Source organism: Pinus tabuliformis, chromosome 5_2 (genome assembly GCF_031772625.1).
Source record: "Pinus tabuliformis cultivar Carrire ecotype Pingquan chromosome 5_2, CPIR1, whole genome shotgun sequence".
Taxonomy (NCBI): Eukaryota; Viridiplantae; Streptophyta; class Pinopsida; order Pinales; family Pinaceae; genus Pinus; species Pinus tabuliformis.
Window position 1 is genome coordinate 1,040,189,248 of NC_142306.1, and position 10,612 is coordinate 1,040,199,859.

Genomic DNA, 10,612 nt, shown 5'->3' on the forward strand with positions numbered 1-10,612 from the left:
ACCTGTAACCCAAAACTAAAAGCTTCGAAATCTCCTCTAGTATATTGTTCTCAGCTTTGATACCATGTAAAAAAATTCTAAAAATCTAGCTCTGCTAATAAGTATAAAATCTTGTAAATTCACAAGCTCATGCAATTTACTAAAGAAAAATACAAGAATCTACTTCTACTATTTACAGCGAAAGCCCATAAAGATCGATGAAAAATAGTAATCAACAAGTGGAAGATAAATCAATGGCACATAAAACAATAAGTATCTAAGGAAAGCCATAGCTCAAAACCCCACTATTTGTATTGCATTAATCAGAAATCCAAGATGATAATACATTTATTGTTCTCACAAGAACAATCCCTGCACTTAGTATAATCAATCTCCCAGCCCACAAGCAAGCTCAATCCAAGCCTTAGCCTCTTCTACTGCTTTCCAAGCCCCTATTTCCTTGCGCAATTCCTATGGCTGAACAACCATATTAAAGGGAAACTAGTACATCCAAAACTGCGCAATTCCTATGGCTGAATAGCCTATATTAAAGGGAAACCAGTGCATCAAAAACTGCACAATCCAAACTAGGTTCAGTTCTTGATTGCATGCACCATCTGTACAACTTGAAAAATTATACAATTAATAGTACATTGTCCCTGCACTCTAGTCTCAAATGGGTCTTTTTCAGAATTGACATGTATGAGTTTCTGATGAGGGAATCTTCAGTTAACTGGAGTAGCACTAGTTGAATGCATTAGTGCACCAACTGACTGTTAACTCTCTATTAGTTCCACAAAAAATTTGGAACTAATTTAATTGAACTTAACTCAGTACACTGAGTTATATAATTACAACTCATACTTAACTCATCTTGGACCCCTATAATATAGGGAGAACATATACATGACTTCAAAAAGACTTCCAACCCAAAATTTTTAAGATAATTTAGTTAATTAAACTTAATTAACTATTTACAAGTTGCTATGAGAATAGAATCAATTTTAATTCTCAGTTTAATTTAAAGACAAATTAAAATGGAATTTCTCGATTCTATTTTTATCATTTATTGTTGCTATTTTCAACACAAATATCCATCACAATTGATAGTCTAAATTAACAATACCACTTCGAATTCAATTTTGCTATTTCATCACACTCTCCCACAAATACACATATGTTACCCTAAAAATTTGAGACTGTACATAACCATTACTCCATTGGAATATATAATCCCCATTTCCATGGGGATCAAATGGGGAAAACGAGTTGCTTCCTTGGAATAAACATTTGAATTCTCCTTCCTTCATAATAGCACCATAGAAATTTGTTTCAAGCTCAATTCATAGAGCTTGTGGTTGATATTTTCATGAGGAGCCTACAATCTGGTCCTAATTAAGAGTGGAATTCGAAACATTCGGTTGCAAAATCTTTCAATTCGGGTACCATGGATAAGTTGCTTGTGCAAACGAAACATGAAGGGAAACTTTGGTGCAAATATTTGTTAAATGGCTTGAGGGCGAAATCCACAACGTCAGTGTGATAAACATCAGTGGAGAAAATTTGAAGAACAGGACAGGCAAGATCTGGCAACCTCCTTGAGAATTTCAAATTTCAAATCCCGCTACTATTTCAAATTTGAATTCAATGGCACCGAATTTAATGGATCCATGGCATGTATCTTACATGGATGATGGTGGATGGTTGTTCAACAACGAATGTTGGCAAACGGTGGAGCGGAGACCTCAACGTAACAGACAACCAACGATGGAATCATAGAGCGGAGACCTCAACAGAATAGACAACCAACGTCACAGATAAACTCGAAGTTGCCGGAGGATGTTCGTCGGCGGGGAGAGGAAACAAAAATCAAAGGGTGAAACGTCAACTAGTTAGACTACTCCATTATGAACAAATTATTATGGATAAACGAATATAAACAAAGGAAACTATCTTGGCACATGATATTAGTCCATGGTCGTGTAGTAATCCTATTTATAAATTAGTCTAAAAACCCAACATTATGGATAAATGAATATAAACAAAGAATAATTATGGTTAGATGTGGAACCAAATCCAATCAAATTAAAATATATAATATTTTGATTTTTTTCATGTTGTAATTAAAATTTATGATATTTTGACTTTTTCTTGTTGAATGTTATTAAATGAGTCAAATGAATTATGGTTGTTTGGGCACATAGTATTGTTAATCCATGGTATTTGCCCTTGTTATTAGGCCATGGTATTGTAACAAAGCTTATTTACAGACTAGGAATTATCTACCATAAATTGGGTGTGTGTGAGTAGACGAATATAGTTTCCATTTGTTGATTAAACCAATATAGATCCATCTTAGCCAAGGATCTAGCAAGAGCTGAGAGGGATCCTATCTCTTGAAGTGAAAACCCTTTTGATAGTGCAAAGCTTAAAAAAATTGCACCTCATTGAGCACCTATATATATATATATATATATTGAATGTATAAATGGATTCAACCCCTTGAAAATCCCTTGAATACATGGAATAAAATAGCTTAAACATGCAATTCCATTAAAAATTAACCATCAATAAAATGATCAAGATGTAAAATAATGATATTTGAAATGCTGTAATAATTATAATTTATTTTTTCAATTACTTTATATGATATATAGATATTTTATTATTATTATTATTATTATTTTAAACCATATATAATATGTAAATTGCTGATATTAAAATAATTTAGTAAAGATGAGCATTGATATATTTTATTTATGGATTACATTATTTACATTAAATAATTTTTCAATTAGTATATTTTTAAATACATTTCAATATTACTTAATTTTATATATTGAAATATTATTTGAATTTTTTAGTTACTATTATTATTTTTTAAATGTTATATATTAATTTTATATTAAGATTTGAATTTATTACTCATCTCTCTCTTGTTACCGTTATACCAAAGAAATTGAATCTTTTTACTTTCAATTACTTCTTTTCTTTACACATTGAAATATTTTATTTCAGTTTATATATATACATTTATGCTTATGTTTTTTTGTAAAGTTGCTATTAAAATAAATTAGTTATTAGGGATATTGAAATGTTTTATTTACGTATCCAATTGAAATATATGAAAATATAAATAATATCAATTTTATTTGTTTTTGTTTTAATTATTTAAAAGTTGATAAAAAATAATCTTATTTCATATGGATATGGACATGGAGATATTTTATTTATAACTGAGAGTGAGTGAAATATTTTTACTGTATCTCTTATTTCATATGGAGATGGAGAAATTTTATTTATAATTGAGATTGAGTGAAATATTTTTACTATATCTCGTTTGTACTGGGTAGTAATATCAACATCCAATAAAGCAAAAGCATATTTAGAGTGAGACTACACTTTATAATATTTTTAAGCAAAACTAACTAAATATGTATAATTTTTTTTTTTTTTAGATTATAGTCAACATTTTTTTTGCTTATGAAGAAAAAACTTATAATTTTATTAAAAAACAAAATTACATTTTGCACGTGCTTAACACACACAAAGTATAACTACTTGCGCTCAAAACATGTATAAAATTCTCAAACTAGAATTATATTTACCCAAATAAAATGAGCTTCTCTTTTTTCCTTCTCCCAAACCCAAGAATTGGAGTTGGCAATTACTATTGCCATTTCTTCTCCTTAAATTTTAAGGGCATTCCTTTGTATGAGTCTGAGCTATCAGATGCAAGTGATGTATTTTTTTGTATGAGTTTGAACAGTCATATGTATGTGATGTATGTTTTTGTTTTGCTTCGACATGTTTTCGATGTTTTCTTTATAGAACATCTATCACTACTACATCAATTCCTTTTTCTACCTAGCCAACATTATATTTTAATTTAAAAAAAAAAAAAAAAATTTTAAAAGGGACATGTGTCAACTCCACATTGAACGTTGCTACATCAATTCCTTTCTCTACTTAGCCAACATTATTTTTTAATTTAAAAAAATATATATATTTTTATTTTAAAAGGGACACATGTCAACTCCACATTGAAAACGGATGTAATCACATATCACCCCAATTCTTTGCTAGTGTTTTCTCCATTACTTAGGTTTGCATGTAAATCTTTTGTGTTGTGGTAAATTTAATCTTTACTCTTGATTTAACCAATGTTGTAACTTTAGAAATTCATGTTTTATTTATTATTTCAGTAGAAGAAGCATGTTTACATACTTTTAACAATAGTTGGCTACTTGAGTCTAGGGCATCTCACCATCTAACTCCACGCAAAAACAATTTAGTTGCATATGAGGTTGGTGGTTATGGTAGAATACATTTGGGAAATAGACACTTTTGTAATATTATGGGAGTGATAGATGTTTGAATCAAGATAAAGGACAAACATATCACTTTGTTGAAATAGGTTTGGAATATTTAGAGATGCATATCAACTTGATCTCTCTAGGGCAATTAGGTTATGAAGTTTGATCCACAAGCTTAGATGATTGATCCGAATGGGATCCATAAAGAACTGTCAAAGGGACCATGATTGTATCAGGTTGAGACAGACACCAAAGAATTCAAACATAGCGAAAAAAAACACCTCAAACCAGTGGCAGTGGCATCCAGTGTGGAACGACGAGGACCTCGGTCAAAGTGCGTTGAACGAGGCGCATGGAGACTGTGCGGGAGGCGAAATTAACCCCTAGGAGGCCCAGATCGGGAAACAGAGGAGGTTTTTGATGCGCGATTAGCACTAATCATGCATCGCTGGGTGAAAACCTTCAAAATGGAGAAGCCCGAGCACTCAGTCGCATGGAGAGCCGGGGAACCAAAGGACAAAAGGCGAAAAGGGCTAAAAGCTAAAAGGCGGGACCCGCTCCGAAACCGGCGGTATTGATCGGGGGCTCCTTGAACGGTAAGCAGTTTTGGATGAAAGTGGAGCGATCCCACTCAACAATCGATGCGTGGCGAGTGAAGGAGAGAGAAAACCGTCGCTCATCGCGCGCTAACGATTGAGCAAGTAACCCGCGTGAAATGAGCGAATGGCGTTAGATCTGGGGGATCCAGATCGGATGGTTGACATCACGCCCGACGACAAGACCAGATTTAACGAGGGAATATGCCGCGATTTGAAAGGATTTGAGATCCGCTTTGACCGCCATGGTGGAGGAAGACCCATTCCACGACGTAACCGAAGAATTGAACCGATGAAGCAGGCTGGCGCAGTTACAGGAGGACATGTGGCCACTCCCTGTGAGCCTAATGATGACGTCGAATAGGGAACTCCAAGCGCAACTACAGAAGGTGATTCGATGGAGGTGGAAGAGGAACTGAACAGACATGGGAACGAATGGCCTTAAAGCCATGCACAAGAAAAGCAGAAAGACACCAGAACCCCGAGAGGAGGATGGAACATAGAGAGAGGAAGACAGAAGACAGTAAAGCAAGCAAAAGTAGAACGGAAGACAGAGGGTCGAGCTGACCAGAGGCAACATCGAGCACCAAAGAGCTTGAGAGATTCAAGCCATCCCAGAGAGGATCTGTCTGGATTGAGCACCACATTGGGCTCTCTCCATTATAGACCAGAAGGTCACAGAGCTGGTAAGGAAAAGAGTCTGTGTACTCTAGTGGCTTGGGGCATCCAAGAACCACCTTGCCAAGTAAATTTTCATTCAGGAGACTCACATTGAGTCCCTGCATTGTAATTCTCTGCTTAAGACATAATAAAATAAGGCCACCACTGAGAGCTGGACCGGAGATGTAGCCCTGGAGGATAGGGTGAAATCCTTATTAATTTCTTGTGTTCTTGTATTTTCTTACTGTATTTCTCTGTTGTCTTTCCATTTCAAGTGTCTGTGTATTTGCAATCTGATCGATCCGTTGCTTAAATAACATAGACACACACACCAACACATGAGTCTGTAATACCTTTATTTAATAAATCTTTAACTGAGGTCACTCATAGGGTGATTATCAGATCAAGTGGTATCAGAGCTTTAAGCTGTAAGGTTAGACAAGCTTGTGTTGGTTTAGCTGTTGAATGCTCACTAGATCAAAGCTTAAATTAGGAGAAGGAGAGATGGTAGAAACTAATCCTGAAATTGGGAGAGTCTATCCTCAGAAGACAATGTCAGAAGAAGGTTTTGTGGGGCCAGACCCTTAATTCATAGAAAGTTTCCTAGCTATAAAGTCCATGGTAGAAGAAATGTATAGGGACTTTAGAAAGCATAAGGATGAGGATTCATCAGGTTCTAAACAAGACATTGAAGAAGATGAGTCTCATTCCCATGACCACTCCAAGGGAAAAGGGAAAGAGGAAAGCTTTCTCAAACCTCCTAATAGCCCTGTGCATAATAAGAAAGCATCTATGATCAAGCTAGATGTTAAATTTGATTTGCCTATATATGATGGAGACCTAAATGCTGAAAAGTTGGACAATTGGATTAGACAAATTGATGTGTATTGCAGAGTACAGAACATCGACTCAGACAAGAGTAAGATTCAGTTGGAAATCCTATGCCTAGGAGGCACTACCTTGGTTTGGTGGGAAGGCAGAGCTCAAGCTGATATGAAAAGGCATGGTAAGACCATCTCTGTCTAGAGTGAATTTGTTTCTGCAATTAAAAAGCAGTTCTATCCATTGGCCTACATGCAACAAGCCATGATGAGTTGGCAAACTCTTCGATAGTTGAAGGGGCAAAGTGTGCAAGGGTATACTCAAGAATTTAGAAAGAGAGCATTGATTCTAGGGATCTCATTAGACTCACCAGAGACTCTTTTGAAGTACATCGGTGGTCTACACAGCTACATAAGGCATACCATCCTCATGTTTAATCCCACTAGTATAGATGAGGTATCTGTACAAGCTACTCATCTAGAAGCTAGAGGAAAGAATGGAAATCCAGAAGTTGGGGGACCATCCCAACTCACTGCAAGCAAGAGCAAGGAGAAAAGAAAGCAGAAGTGGAAAGCAAGGGAGGCTAACACTACACAGAAAATCAAAGCTTCATGCACTCACTGTAAAAAGGATTGGCATGATGATGAGCATTGTTGGATTCTGCATCCAGAGTTGATACCTAAGAAGTCTAAGGGCAAGAAGAAGAAGACTGCTGCAGCTATTCAGAAAGATTTGGGGTTAGACTCAAGGGATGAAACAACTATTGCAGCCACAGGTATAAAATGTTGTCTGCTTTAGAGAATGCTGAAATCAAGAAGTAGGTGCAGGAGTTGCTTGAGAAAGGGTTCATCAGGCCTAGCACATCACCATGTGGGTCACCAATTGTTTTGGTGAGAAAGAAAGATGGCTTGTGGAGAATGTGCATTGACTATCGAGCACTAAATAAGATAACAATAAAAAATCGTTATCCCCTTCCTCACATAGATGATCTTTTAGATCAATTGAAGGAAGCTGTTTATTTCACCAAGATGGATTTTCACAGTGGATACCATCAGGTCAGGGTTGCAAAACAAGATGCATGGAAGACTGCTTTCAAAACAAAGCAGGGATTGTATGAGTCGCTGGTTATGCCTTTTGGCTTAACTAATGCTCCTACTACTTTCATGAGATTAATGAATGATGTACTCAGACCTTTTCTTGATGATTTTGTTATTGTGTACCTGGATGACATTCTGATTTTTAGTAAAACGTGGGAAGAACATTTAAAGCATGTTAAGCAGACATTAGATGTTTTGAAAAGGGAAAAGATTTATGTTAAACTCTCAAAATGTGAATTTGGCAAAACATCTCTAAACTACTTGGGTCATATAGTAGGGGGAGGTGAACTGAAAATAGATCCTTCTAAAGTGGCAGTCACTGTAAACTGGCCTAAACCCAAGTCTGCTACAGAAGTGAGAAGCTTCTTAGGAGCAGCACAGTATTGGAGGAAGTTCATTTCTAACTTTTCCTCAATTGCATCTCCCTTACATGCTTTAACAGGATTGAATAAGGTGTTTCAGTGGGGAGGCAAACATCAGAAAGCCTTCGACACCTTGAAAGAAAAGATTAGTACAGCACCTGTACTAGCACTTCCAGATTTGCAAAGACCATTTGAGATCCAAACTGATGCCAGTGACTATGCCATGGGAGCAGTGTTGACACAACACGGTAAACCCATATGTTATCATTCTGAGACTTTTAATCCTGCAGTAGTTAACTATCCTACATATGATAAAGAATTGTATGCATTAGTTCAGAGTGTGAAAAAGTGGAAACATTACTTAATGGGCAAAGAGATAGTAATACATACTGATCATCAGCCACTTCAATATTTGCACTCCCAAACTAAGCTGCAGCAATCAAGACATTACAGAAGGATGGTTTTTCTACAACAGTTTCATTTAGTCATCAGATATAAAAAGGGCATACATAACAAAGTTGCAGACATGTTATCTAGACCCATTATAAATGCATCTACCATACTTAAGCATAATTCTGTACTACATGAAAGCTACATTGAACAATATGCTTAGGATATGGACTTTAAAGATGTATATGAAACTTTGAGTCAAGGCAAAAGAGTAGAAGAATTGGATTATCATGTGAAGGACCGACTCTTATACCATTGTGAGAAACTCTGCATTCCACAAACTGAGAGAGTAAAGATAATTAGGGAAGCACACACTTCTCTGATATCGGGTCACTTTGGGGTAAGTAAAACAGTTGCACAACTGCAAAGGTTTTGTTATTGGCCGAAAATGAATGAGACAATTTCTAGATATGTAAGAAGGTGCACTATGTGTGCTAAAAGCAAGCCCAGCAACAGAAAACTAGGCTTGTACACTCCATTGCTAGTTCCTTCTCACCCTTGGGAAAGTATTTCCATGGATTTTGTTGGAGGACTGCCTAAATCTAGGAAAGGCCATGATTAGCTATATGTTGTTGTGGATAGGTTCAGCAAGATGTGTATTTTGATACCTTGTAATAAACAGATCAACTGAACAACCTACAAAATTGTTCTTTAAATATGTATGGGTTCATTTTGGATTACTCAATTCCATTGTATCTGATCGAGACACCCGATTTGTGGGGAAGTTTTGGTCAAGTCTATGGGAACTGATGGACACCAAACTAAAGAAAAGCACAGCTTTTCATCCACAAACTGATGGCCAGACAGAAGTAGTTAACAGGACAGTGATCCAGTTACTGAGAGGATATTGCAGCAAACATCCTAAGCTTTGGGATGAACATTTGTGTTATGTGCAACATGCTTACAACAGAGCAAAGCATTCTTCTACATAGAGATCTCCTTTTGAGACCTGTTTTGGTTTCACACCAAGGTCTCCTTTGGATTTTGTCTTTGGTAAATATACCATGGTTGATGGACACAGTGATGTGGACAGGGCAACTAGGTTCATTGAACAGATCCAGGAGATCCACCAGGCAGTACAAGAACAACTGGAAAAGAGCCAAGCCAAATACAAGGCTAGGCATGACAAGCATCGGATGGAGCATAGTTTTCAAGTTGGTGACCAAGTCTGGCTGTATATCAGCAAGGACATGATGGAAGGTGAAGGTAAAAAGCTAAAACCTATCAGGTATGGACCCTTTAGGATACTTGAGAAGATTGGTGAAAATGCTTTTCGCCTTGATCTACCAGCTTACATGCACATCTACTTAGTCATAAATGCAGATTGCTTGAGATTGTTTGAACCTTCAATGATTGAGGATCCTCAAGGGCAAAGTCAATTGCCTTCTATTGATGACTTGCTACCTAAATATCTTAATGAATTGCAGGAAGACACCGTACTGGACGGGAAGGTGAGGACGACGTGCAGGGGAGATGTGGAGTACCTTAGGATTGGGCTCAAAGGTTCAAAGCCAAGCAGTGCAAAATGGATTGAGATTGGGCAAGTGAGAAAACAGTACCCTCACTTAGTCAATGCTTGAAAACCAACTTTTGGTGGTCCAAAAGCTTTTCAGTGGGAAGGCCGTGATTCGAATGGGATCCATAAAGAACTGTCAAAGGAACCATGACTGTATCAGGTCAGGACAGACATCAAAGAATTCAAAAACAACGATCAAAAACACCTCAAACCAGTGGTAGTGGCATCCAGCGTGGAACGACGAGGACCTCGGTCAAAGCGTGCTGACCGAGGCCCATGGAGACTGCACGAGAGGCGAAATTAGCCCCTGGGAGGCCCAGATCGAGAAAAAGAGGAGGTTTTTGATGCGCGATCAGCGCCATTGCTGGGCCAAAACCCTCAAAATGGAGAAGCCCGAGTGCTCGGTCGCATGGAGAACCGAGGAACCGAAGGACAAAAGGTGAAAAGGGATAAAAGCTAAAAGGCAGGACCCACTCCGAAACCAGCGGTATTGATCGGGGGCTTCTTGAATGGTAAGCGGTTTTGGATGAAAGCGGAGCAATCCCATTCAACGATCGATGTGTGGCGAGCGGAGGAGAGAGAAAACCACCGCTCATCGTGCACTAACGGTCGAGCAAGTCACCTGCTAAATGAGCGGACAATGTTGGATCTGGGGGATCCAGATCGGATGGTTGACATCGCGCCCGACGACAAGAATGGATTTAACGAGGGAATACACCCGATTTGAAAGGATTTGAGATCCACTTTGACCGTCGCAGTGGAGGAAGACTCATTACATGACGTAACCGAAGAATTGAACCGATGAAGCAGGCTG